General features: G+C 35.9%; 1 protein-coding gene across 5 annotated transcripts in view; it reads left to right on the plus strand.

The window, feature by feature from the left end:
- LOC111098430 (mucin-2-like) overlaps positions 1-13,729 on the plus strand; it is a 54,474-nt gene that overhangs the window by 12,878 nt on the left and 27,867 nt on the right. The window lies entirely within an intron of this gene.

The following is a 13,729-nucleotide window of genomic DNA, read 5'->3' on the forward strand; positions in this document are numbered from 1 at the left end:
CACAACATACTTGGTAAAAGCTTGGTAGAGATTTGGTGAATTTTATGCTTCTATGTCCAACTTTGAACCTGAGATATACATGGTCATGAGAAACAAGTCTGAATATGATTGAAAAACTAAAGTTCAGAGAAGCCTTAATTCTTTATTGATTGCAGGGGAATTTGATACAGTTAGTGGGCCTTGGAGGCTGAGGCTAGAGGGATATTTTTATGGGTTTACTATGCCAATCTAAACTATGGTAACATCTCACCTGTAAATGTGATGTCTTGGACATCAGTCTTAGCAACATACTTATGGATATGTCTCCTCAACTAAGAGAAAGAAAAACAAAAATAAACTTTGGAGAGGATACCAAATTAAGAAGGAAAGCAAAGGAAACCATCAACAAAACCAAAAGGCAACTACTGAATGGAAGAAGATATTTGCAAAATATATCCAATAAAGGAGTATAACTCAACACCAAAAAAATAATAAAATAAATAAAGTAATCCAATTTAAAATGGGCAGAAGACATGAACATTTCTCCAAAGAAGACATACAGATGGCCGACAGACTCTGAAAGATGCTCAACATCACTCATTATTGGGGAGATGCAAATTAAAACTACAATGAGATATCACTTCACACAAAGCAAAATAGCTAGTATCAAAAAGACAAACATTAAAAAAAAAAAAAGACAAACATTGGCAAGAATGTGGAGAAAAGGAAACCCTCATGCACTGTTAGTGGGAATGTAAGTTAGTGCAACTGCTATGGAAAACAGTACTGAGGTTCCTCAAAAATTAAAAATATAAATATTATGTGATCCAGTAATTTCACTACCATTTACCCGAAGAAAATGAAAAGACTTATTTGAAAAGATATATGCACTCCTATGTTTACTGTAGCATTATCTACAATAGTCAAGATATGAAAGCAATTCAAGTATCCATTGATAGATGAACGGATAAAGAAGATGTGGGGTGAGAGAGTGCGTGTATATGTATTCAAATATTACTCATCCATAACAAAGAATGAGATCCTGCCACTTGGAACAACATGGATGGACCTAAAGGATATTATGCTAAATGAAATAAGTCAAAGAAAGACAAATACTATATGACTTCACTTATATGAAATCCAAATAAACAAACAAAAAAACAAACTCTTAAATACAGACAACAAACTGGTGGTTGTCAGAGGGGAGGTGGGAGAAAGGGAGGATGGATGAAATAGGTGAAGGTAATTAATAAGTACAAATATCCAGTTATAAAATAAATAAAGGTACAGCATAGGCAATATAGTCAATAATATTATAAAAATCAGGGCACCTGGATGACAGTTAGTTAAGAATCTAACTCTTTGTTTCAGCTCAAGGCATGACCTCAGAGTCAAGAGATCAAGTCTCACAATGAGAGATTAAGCCCCAGGTAGGGCTTCATGCTCACAGGGGAGTCTGCTTGAGATTTTTTCTCTCCTTTTCCCTCTGCTCCTTCCCCGGCTCATGCATTCCTGTTCTCTCTCTCTCTCTCTCTCTCTCTCTCTCTCTCTTTCTCTCTCCCTTTCTCTCTTTCATGAATAAGTCTTTAAAAGGGGCACCTGGGTGGCTTAGTCATAAGTGTCCAACTCTCAATTTCAGCTCAGGTCATAATCTCTGGGTTGTGAGATGGAGCCAACCTCAGGCTCCTCACTCATCATGGAGTCTGCTTGTCCCTCTCCTTCCCCCTCTGTTCCTCCCCACCTCCACCCTCTCTCTCTCTAAAATAGATAGATGATAGATGATAGACAGATAGATAGATAAAATCTTTAAAATAATATTATGTTTAAAAATGTAATAGATGAGTGACTACATCTATCATGGTGAACACTGAGTAATGTATAGAATTGCTGAATCACTATGTTATATACCCGAAATTAATATAACATTGTATGTCAACTATACTTCAATTTTTAAAAAGTCTCCAGTACAAAACTCATCAATTTACATATGCCAATAAACTGCCTCAAACTATAGTGGCTTGAAACAAACATAAAAAATTATCATCTACAAGAGTAACATAAAGACACTGAATGACTGGGAGGCGACAGGGCGATGGAAAAAGCATACCATGCAAAAAAACATCCAAAAGGAAGGTGACATACCTATACCAATAGCAAAAGAAATAGATTTAAAGATGAGAAGTATTATTAGAGATAAGAAGACAAATTTTCCAAAAGACTCCACTCCAAAATTGCTAGAATTCATATAGCAATTTAGCAATGTGGCAGGATACAAAATCAATGCACAGAAATCAGTTGAACTTCTATACACTAACAATGAGACTGAAGAAAGAGAAATTTAAAAATCAATCTCATTTACAATTGCATCAAAAGCTTAAGATACCTAGGATAAACCTAACCAAAGAGGTAAAGGATCCGTACTCTGAAAACTACAGAACACTTCTGAAATAAATTGAGGAAGACACAAAGAGAGGGAAAAACATCCCATGCTCATGCTTCGGAAGAATAAATATTGTGAAAATGTCTATACTACCCAGAACAATCTACACATTCAATGCAATCCCTACCATGGACATTTTTCACGGAGTTGAAACAAAAAACCCTAAGATTTGTATGGAACCAAAAAAGACCCCAAATAGCCACAGGAATGTTGAAAAAGAAAATCAAAGCTTGGGAGCATCACAATGCCTGACTTCAAACTTCATTACAAAGCTGTGATCATCAAAACAGTGTGATACTGCCACAAAAACAGGCACATAGATCAATGGAACAGAATAGAGAACCCAGAAATGAACCCCCAACTCTATGGTCAACTCATCTTTGACAAAGTAGGAAAGAATGAATATCCAACGGAAATGGTATTGGGAAAATTGGACAGCCATGTGCCCAAGAATGAAACTAGATCATTCTATTACACCACACACAAAGATAAACCCAAAATGGATGAAAGACCTAAATGTGAGAGAGGAATCCATCAAAATCACAGAGCAGAACACAGGCAGCAACTTTTTTGACCTCAGCCACAGCAACTTCTTACAAGACACGTCTCTAAAAACAAGGGAAACAAAAGCAAAAGTGAACTACTGGGACGTCATCCAAATAAAAAGTCCCACTCTTGATTTCAGCTCGGGTCATGATCTCAGGGTTATGGGATAAAGCCCTGCCTGGAGCCCCTCCTGGGGCTCAGCCTGGGGTTCTGATCAGGGCTTCCCACTCAGGAAGGGGGAGTCTGCTGGAGATTCTCTCTCTGCCCCTCCCCACTGCTCCCCCCATGCATGCACGTATGTGGTCTCTAATAAATAGATGATAGATAGATGATAGATAGATAGATAGATGATAGATAGATAGATAGATAGATAGATAGATAGATAGATAGATGATAGATAGATCTTTTTTTTAAATCCTGACAGAGGTATTTAAGAATACCTTCAGTGGAAGATTCATTTCTTGAATTTTCAACTTGTGGTTATATAAACTGAATTATCTGAAAAAAGCTAAGATTAAGCAGCAGTTTCATTGTTCCAAAAAAGAATATCCTGCCCAGGTAAGTATTTATAAGTATATTTGTTAAGGATTTTGACTTTGGAATTCTAACTTTTGCTAATATTCTCAAGTATATCATTCTCTGGTGTAGTATATACGTATACATATATAATAGAATATTATTCAGCCTTTAAAAAGAAGAAAATCCTGCCATTTGCCACAACTGGATGAATCTAGAGGGCATTATACTAAGTGAAATAAGCCAGACAGAAAAAGACAAAGATTTCAAGGTTCACTTATATGTGGAATCTAAAAAGAAAAAAAAAAGTCAAACTCTTGGAAATAGGAGAAAAGTGATTGCCAGGACTGGGGGTTGGAGAAATAGAAGTTGGTAAAAGGAATACAAATTTTCAGTTATAAAATTAGTAAGATCTGAGGATCTAATGTGACTATAGTTGATAACATTGTACTGTATAACTGAAATTTGCTGAGAGTAGAACTTACTTACATGTTCTCACCAAAAATAAAGGAGGAGGTCGAAGAAGAGAAGAAGGAGAATAAATACGGCACGTATTGGTTGTGTTAGTTAACTCAACCGAGGGGAATCCTTTTATATATGTATCAGATCATATACTTTAAATATCTTATAATTTTGTTATCTAAAATACCAGATGTATTTTAAGAAAAAAAAATATCATCAATAGTAAGACTCACCACAATTTCTGGAAATGCATGTCAAGAGGAACATTCATGTTGACTGCCCTGCACATTTACATCCAATTTTGCAATCAATTGACTCTTTTTTGCTAATGTATTTTAATGATCTCTAAATTCAATTATAAATAGAAAAGTATCAAAGACACATATAGATAGATTTTACATTTCTATTATTCTTGTTTGACTTGGGGTTTGTAATGTTTTTAAACTGCCTTTCAAGACAGCATACTAGAAAAATCAATTTTAAGGGGGTGGCCTCATGAATATATAGCTTAGAACCTGTGGACCTCTCTTCCTATGTCACCTTCAACGTTCATACAGATGATAGATACCGTGTTGACCCCAAGATAATCTGTCAGCATGATGGTACTTAAATTTTGCCTTCCCAGAACATAGGTGCCATGTACTTTTGATATATTGCTTAAAACTTCAATCAAATTAAGAACAAAATCTCTTTCTACAAATTCAGATACTGATGGACAACAATTGGCTTTTGGGAATCACTTGACAAAAAAACATATCAAGAAAAGATATACATTATACAACTCTTTTTCCCTTCAGATAAACCTAACAGAGGAATTATGGTTTTTTTAATTGTTAAAAAATAATTGTATTATGTTATTTTTTTACAATAGTCCAGTCACATTGACACTATCCAGGTCATGAATCTACACAAATATATTTGTTTTTACTAATTTTAACAAACATATCAAAGGTTTACCCAAGTATGTCTCTCCAAATTAGTCACCACTGGAGGCCACAAAGATTTTCCAAATATGTTCTTATTTTCAATAAGTATTTGAACAACTATCTGGAAATTTTACTTTTCATGAAGCAAAAGTCTCATCATTTTGTTATAAAGTATCAGAAACATAACAATATTGGCGTGTGTATATATGCTGTTTCCTTTCCCCAAAATGTCAAGCACATATTTAAAAGGCTGTAGTGTTATTTATCATATAACAAAATGTGCATCAGAATCCTTTCTAAATTCTGACTTGAAATCAAGAAAAATGATGTTGATCGATTTGACTAATCATAGATAATCACTGGATGTCTTTCAGGGGCAATATTTAAAAGTTAAAAAATTATCATTCATCTCCAGACTTGTAGTCTCTTATTGCATGTTTCAGGGTAAGTCCCCCCAGTCCTAAATACTCTTGTACACTTCTTATTAATTATAACTTCAAACAAATTTTTTATACTAATAATGTTATCTTTCTTTACATAACAATAATTAAAGAGAAATAAAAACAGAAAAAGAAGGGTCATTCATTTAAGAAACACTTAATGTTAATTGCAACTTTTGAAAAATGCTTCTTGGTTTTTGCTTTGTTTTAAGATTTTATTTATTTATTCATGAGAGACACAGAAAGAGAGAGAGGCAGAGACATAGGCAGAGGAAGAAGCAGGTTCCATTGCAGGGAGCCTGATGTGGGACTCGATCCCATGACTCCACGATCATGCCCTGAGCCGAAGGCAGACAATTAACCACTAAGCCATCCGGGTGTCCCGAAAAATGCTTTTTTGAAAAGTATTTCATTAGGCTCTATAGAGGATCCAAAAAAACATAATTCAAAATAGCACTGATAGACTCCATAGCCAAAAACATCAGTAGAATAATATGAACCTCAGAGAAACAATAGTTACCCTAGTGTATATTGATGTTCAAGTCAGGTTTAGGGGCAGCAGAGAGAAAGGACTCAGAGTATCTTTCATTTCTTTTTTTTTTTTAAGATTTTATTTATTTTTTTTATTCATGAGAGACAGAGAGAGAGAGACACAGAGAGAGAGAGAGAGAGAGAGGCAGAGACACAGGCAGAGGGAGAAGCAGGCTCCATGCAGGGAGCCCAACGTAGGACTCAATCCCAGAACTCCAGGTTCCACCCTGAGCCAAAGGCAGACGCTTAACTGCTGAGCCCAGTCCCTCTTTCATTTCTTAATAACTGACAATCCACCATGTGCTGAGCCTAGTGCTAAGTGACACCAAGAATACAAATACTGAATTCAAAATCACAATCTTCATAGTACTTAACTGAGAGAAACTATTTGGGAGTCCATCTACGTTACACAATGAACAAATATACGTGAAGTTTCTTGAAATAACACAAATAGAGGAGAGGCAAAAAAAAAAAGAATATCTGGCTTTGGGGTCACTGATCTATTACTAAAATATTTAGACTAACCATTTCAATACACTGTATCCAAAACAAGAGGATAATGCCAAAAACATTTTAGGATATAACCTGTACTTAGGGACTGAAATTACATAGGCATCAGAGGAGAAAATGAAAAACAAATACCACACAAAAAGGACTGCTACAACTAAAACATCTTAATGGAGAGAATTTTGGATTTTCCATCTTCTCTCAGGAACTTGAACAAAAACAGGTTGCCTGAAGGCATATTTAATGATCTGACCTAGAAACTGGTTTTGACATTGTGATTCTTCAGATTGGAGAAGAAACTATTTTTAAGAGTCTAAGTGTCAAACACTAGCTTTGACTAATTAACCCTTGAACAAGTATTAAAAAACATCAACATTGGAAAAGAAGAAATTGTATGACTAAACAATTGTTTAGCATTCTTAGTTATTTTAGAATTATTTCCTTAACTAGTTACTTTAAACCAATGTATTCACTCACCCATTACATATTTAACTCCTTCTACATATCCAGAACAATGTTACTTGCTGGTACTTTAACAAATCAGTCAAAATCTCTGCTAATCCTTGTGGAACTCATACTCCATTTAATCATTCTTAATGATTTAGACTATCAGATGATGAAACTGCAGGAAAAAAGTACAATTACATTTGACTATGGACAGGCTTTATAATATCAAAAGCTACCACATGGGGAGTACTTATCTATGCCAGTAGTATGTAATAGAAGTGTATTATTTAATCTCCCCAGCCATCCACTGTAACCGTTATTATTAGCCTTTTTTAACAAATAAGGAAATAGAAACTCAAAATAGCCATGTTTCACTATGTTTCCAATAAGCCTTTCTTTTTAAAGGTGATTAGTCCCAGATGTAGACCAGTAAGAAGACATACTCATCATTTTTCTAAGGTTTTAAAATTCACCGTTCACCACCTCTAGCCAGTGGAGAAGTGAAACTAGTGGGTTATAAGCTTGTAATGAGGAAAAGATAGAAATGATTGACAGAAGTCAGCAATCTACTGTAAAATGTGCCATTTTTCACATGATTTCTCCCCTCTTCTGCTTAGTGAAGGTCATTGTGAGCTTGGTCTCCATGCTCCTGTACCATCTGGGTTTTTCCCAACCTAGGCATTAGCTGCTTAGCTTCCTCTTGTTGATCTTCAAGTTTCTGTCCTCAGTCATTTCTTCTTCTCTCATTACTTTCTCATCTTATTGATGAGACCCAATGGTACTTTCCAAATCTGTATTCCATATTCTCCAGCTTGGAGATCTCAATCTGCATTTACAAAGTGCCATTGCTTTTCACTCTCAAAATGATTAAAAACTAACTCCATTTTTTCTTGGTACCTTTATCTTCATTAATGACAGTGCCTATGACTTAAGATCTTAGAGTTCTGAGTCCACATCTATTCATTCAAAAACATTTACCAAGATCCAGAAAGAACCAGAAACTGGAGGTAGAAATATGAACACTATAGGGACATTGTTTTTTGTTTTGGGTTTTTTTTTTTTTGAGAGTAGGGTGCTACACAAGTACAATACTACATAATATTGTAGATGATTATGGATTATTATGATAAAAGTGCTAAACAAACCAAAAAGAGGAAGAATACCTAACCGACCTCCCACTCTCCCCTCCAAAGTTGCCAGAGACAGAGAGCTGAGGAAGAAAGATACTTATCTCTTCCTTCAACAACAATAAAAAAGCCCATAATTTTAAAAAGCAGAAAAATACCAAAATAAAAAGTAACTATCACTGGGACAAGATAATGATGAAATATGCTTTGGCAAAGCTTCACAAACAAAAATTTGGTTGTTTGCATATTGTATAAAGGCATTTGCCGTACAGTTCTTTGAATTTTCAAATTAAAGTACAGGGAGTGGAGAGAAACTACTTAAACATTTTGAAAAAAGGCAATGAACTTTCCTGGGGGATAGAAATTAGGTAGGGAAGGAGTGAAGCATTCTCAGCTAGAAGAAACACCTGGACAAAAGCACAAGGACAGGAAACAGCTCCTTATGTTGAAAAACCAAGAATAGTTCTATATAATCAAAGCAAAGACACATACAGAGTGACAAGAGATGAGAATGGAGGGTATCACAGTCTTTTTTTGTTTGGTTGCAAATAACAGGGATCCACTCAAGATATCTCAAGAAAAAGGAAGCCAAAGCAAGAATAAATGCAAATTAGAACTGAAATACAAACCCCAGTGGCCCTAAGACCCAGGCTCTACTTCTCTTGGCATCCCTACTTCTCTCTGCACTGCTCTCTTTACTCATAGTTTGCATGCTCCTAGTTTAGCTTGTGTGTGGCTCTTATTAACACCTCCCTTTCTATCTGGGTCCTTTCATCTTCACATTATTCACAGTTTAATTACCACTTTCTAACTAGGAAACTTCAGTATTTCCTAGTTCAAGTTATAAAGAAACAGAATTTTATTAAGATCGTTTATTTTTCTTAACTTGGCAGTAGGTCAAAGGATCCTGGATAGCAAGTGGCTTGGAAGATCCTGGTTTCAATAATCTTTTAATAATCCAAATAAATGTAGCTGGAGAGAAATTAGTCATGTGACAAAAATACAGTTATAGCTCCTTCTGAAATGACTTAAGACTTCTGAGTCATCACTGATCTCTGTAAAAGAGATTCAGTTACATGTTGAAGATAGAAACCAGAATAAATAGCAAATAAAGAGTAGAGAGAGAAAATCCAGTCTAGCCTTCCCCAATATCTGACTAGGAATGAAAAAGATAAGCTAGTGATGATAGCAACAGAGGTACATGAGGTTGAAAATGGGATTCTTTAATATATGAGGTGTAAGTTGGGACTACAGACTGAAAGAACACAGCCAGGGATTGAAAAGAGGTTGAAATGAAAAATGAAAGGTGATGATTAGCAGAGAAAATGCCCTGGGGAGGGATAGGAGATGGATATAAACTATAGGTGAAGAGGTTGGTCATAAACAGGACAAGGAAAGAGCTGGATATAAGTGAATTTTATGGGTGTGGGCAGAAAAGTAAAGTTCTTCATTTTTGTGAAATAGAAGGCAAGATCATCTTCTATTGGGGGGTGGGAGGCAAGAGGGATAAAAAATAAATGTAAATGCTGAGAAGATAGCTTTGTGGGAGAAAGGGGAGAATAGATTAGCATCGCTGAGGAGCCAGATTAGGGCAGACCCTGTGAATCTCCAGTGTGTCTAATATTTAGGGATTTGTGGTATTCAATGTTCACCAGCCTCCAAGTTGAAATAGACAAGGTAGTTTTTTGTTGTTGTTTTGTTTTGTTTTTGTTTGTGTGTGTTTTGTTTTTTGTTTGGTTTTTTTTTGTTTTTGTTTTTTTTTTTTTTTTGTAGACAAAGTAGTTTGTAAAGAGTTGATCCCAAAGCTTGATGTTTCCTAGGGTAGCATATCAGAAAGACACAGAGGCAGGGAGCTGAAGGTTGCAAGAGAGTTAACAGAGTCTTTCACCTTCCTGAAACTTCTGTTCCAGACAAACTGGTCTTCTGTCTCAAGAAAGGGACTTGTATTTTCCTGACCCTGTTCATTTATTCATGTTCTTTTAATTTTAATTCCCCATTTCAACTCCATTATTTAATTCCCCATTTCAACTCCATTATGCTCATTTCAAATGCTATCTTTTCCACAAAGTAATCTTTAATCCTTTTTTGCCAAAATTAAATTTTTTCTCCAAATTGCTATTGCATCTAGAATTGTTCTATTTATCAGCTAATTCTTAAACTGTTACCAGATCTATAAACCACAATACCTGTTAAACACAGTGCAAAATAGCTCAAATTTATAGAGTACTTACCATAATTTACTGTGTCTGAACACTATATATAGATTACATAAAATCCTATCAACCACTACATAAGGTAGGAACTTTTTCTAGAACCATTTTTGAAATGAGGAAACAGAGGCACCTGGATGGTTCAGTTGGCTAAATGTTTGCCTTTGGCTCAGGTTATTATCCTGGGGTCTGAGATCAAGCCTCACACTGAGCTCCTACCTGTTTCTCCATCTGCTGCTCCCCCTTGCTTATGCTCTCTCTCTCTCTCTCTCTCTGTCAAATAAATAAATAAAAATCTTTTTTTAAAAAAAATGAATGAAATAAAGAAACTCTCTCTCTGCTGAGAGTATAAGAGAGTTTAAGAGTATGAGAGGGAGTATAAGCACCTTAGCCTGCAACAGTGGAAGGACTGGCTTTAGCCATAGACTCCAGGGTCTTAATGCACTATTCTACTTCCCACAGACTTTTTACTGTATCATCCCATATTGTAGTTGAAGGATTATAGCTCCTACTAGATTTCAGATTCATGTACAGAAGTGTTCATGTCTTAAATCTGTTTCCCTTAGTCCCTAAAAAGGTAATGGAGAATAAGAAAGCATTTTCTGGTTGGTTCCACTGGAGCATTTACCTTCATTTGAAAACAAAAAAATAAATGATAAAAAATAAAAGTATATTCATTAGTGTTTGAACTTTAATCAAATTTAGAAAACTTTTTTTGTTTCTGTTTGTTTTTCTTACCTCTCCAGCCCACTTAAAGTCAAAGAGTTCCAAGAGAACCATATCTTCCTGGCCATCAGTCACCATCTCCTCTGATCTATAAGCAAAGACAGGTTCCACTAGGCCTCCCTCCTCTCTATGGACTTATTATTCTATCACCTACTCCTTTTCCTTTCATTCCACCAAGGTGTGTTCTACTACCTCTTCCTTTCAGTACACAAAGGCACATTCTATAATTTCCTTTTTTTGGTCTACCAGGGCATGTTCCTCCTCAGCATCATCATAGTCCTCCTCCTCCTCCTCCTTATCCACCTCCAACTCCTTCCTCTGATTCAGTACACATTCCATATCAGTCCCTACATTGGGACCTATGAGACAACCTCAATCCTTTCCAGGCAATCTGAATCCAACTTTCCAACCAAGATCTTACCCTCCAAGACCTATTAATAGGTCTTCCCAAATTCTGTATATCCTATACACTGTTTCTTCCCTAACCCTAAATCCAATCACTACAACCAAAATTGCCACTTCAGAACCTGCCACCACAACAGAAACCACTACCACTTTCACAAAATCTACCATCACAGCAATCACTACTACTATAGAAGCCACCAGTACAACAGCAGTCATGACTACTTCTGTGGAAACTACTACAATAGAGCCACCATCACTTCTACAGAACCCACTATAATAGCCAGCTACTATCACTTCCACAGAACCTACCACTACACCAGTACCTACCATCACTGCCACAGAACCCACCGTCACCATGACAGAAGCCACAGGTTTCTCAACCATACCTATCTCTTCAGCAATAGAACCCACCTCCACATCAGCAGCAACCACCACCATAGCATCTACCACAGCTACTACTGAAATTATAATCAACACTCCCTGCAAGAAACTTCCAACTTCCAAACCAACTACATCAAGCAGTAAAATTTTTAAGTTTCTTGGATAGCCTCATATCCATGTTTGGTTGAAAATTGAGAAATTATATTTTCCAAACTGATCTGAGCTTTTAGTAGAAATGAACCTCATTTATTTCAATGTAACCAACTCTGATCTAAGCAGAACACTAAAGTTAAAAAAAGTATCTGAGCTTCCTTCAAGCCGCCTGGACAAGCCTGCACCTGCACTGATCTCCCCAGTCTGTGAAGAATAAACCTTTTCATATCTGCCTGGTCTGTGTGGTGTCAACAGTGTCCACAACCAAACCAACTGACAGGGTAGAAAAGGGATGGGGGTCATTCCTATGGAATGAGGAAAAGCCTGTAAAAGTGAAACTTTTACAAGTTTCATACTAAATCCATTTTTGTGTGTACTTATATAATTCTCTTTCTAAAACATCCACTCTGATTTTTGAGCAATGATGCACAAAATTCATATTTTCAAAAGAATATTAAGCAGGGGGGTTGCCTGGGTGGCTCACTGGTTGAGTATCTGCCTTTGACTCAGGTCATGATCCTGGGGTCCTGGGATCAAGTCCCACATCAGGCTCCCTGGAGGGAGCCTGCTTCTCACTTTGCCTGTGTCTCTGCCTCTCTGTGTGTGTCTCTCATGAACAAATAAAATATTTTTAAAAAGGAATATTAAACAGTCTTAAGAGTTTTTATGTACTTCCTTAAAAGTATAAATATTCTGAAATAAACTTAATTTACAAAAAATTCAACTCACATAAACTTTTCAAGAATAAATCTGAGTCATAAAATGAGTTGTTCCTTAGAGAAAGCTTATGTCATTAGACAGGTATTCCTTCCACATAATGTAAACAATGGAAAGATTCATTATTGTATTATTTCTCAAAATATAAAATCATCCATAATAGACGTTGTTCTGACTTGCATAACACCAGAAATATCACTAATACTAAAGCCATTTTCCACTATGTTAAACTACGAGAATCCCATTTGGTAGATGTAAATCTGACTCCAGAAAAAATAATAATAATAAATAAATATATATATATATAAATAAATCTGACTGCTTCTTCACGTTTCTGGCTTTTCCTGATCAATCTGATTCAAGTTTTCTGGTTAGTACTATTCAATTTGATGTCTGTGTACTGGATCCTGCTCTCTTTCTGACTTCATATTGTCAACTGATCCAAACGCAACTGTGATCCTTACTTCATGATCTGGCCTGTTTTTTTTTTTAATCTTGTGGTGTATCTGGTGAGTGATTTCTTTCCATGACTCATCATGTCAGGATATGAAGGGCACATAACAAGGAAGAGTAAGACAGAACTTAAAGGAAATCTAAAATATGGCACAAACCTATGCAACAAATGTGTTGATGCCAAGAGATCAAGGAGTATAGCTAAGTCATAATTACTTTATAGTCATTCAAGGAAAAAATAATTTCAATCTTACTTTAAGGAATAATTAGAGCTTAAAACATCATCCATGGGTTTTACTTCACTGGAAAAGCCCTATGGAATAAGAGGACTCAATGTGTACAGAAACCATACATCAAATCTCTGAGATACACATCTTACAACTGTGTATGCTACTTACATGAATGACTAGCAAGAAAATATGGGAATGTAATAAAGTCACCCCCACTACTGGGAGACCACATTAAATGCTAGACCAAAATTATTCCCACCTTCCAAACACTGCTTTGAAGTAAACATAAAGCAAATCCCAGATAGACAGCTAACCTTTATTTAAGAGTTTAGACTTAAACCTCATCAATATTGTTCAAAATTGCCAATCATAAAGCAACTCTGTGAAAATACGAAACTACTGGCCCTTCTACCAGTTGAACATAACTTTATGCCAGGGTTCATGGCTTGTTAAGCAGGTAAAGGTAGATTTTAGCTTTCCCCTCTATTTCTGGGCATCTTCAAACAGTGAACTTACACAACTATATTTGGTCG

The sequence above is a fragment of the Canis lupus genome, chromosome 13, assembly GCF_011100685.1.
Source record: "Canis lupus familiaris isolate Mischka breed German Shepherd chromosome 13, alternate assembly UU_Cfam_GSD_1.0, whole genome shotgun sequence".
Taxonomy (NCBI): Eukaryota; Metazoa; Chordata; class Mammalia; order Carnivora; family Canidae; genus Canis; species Canis lupus.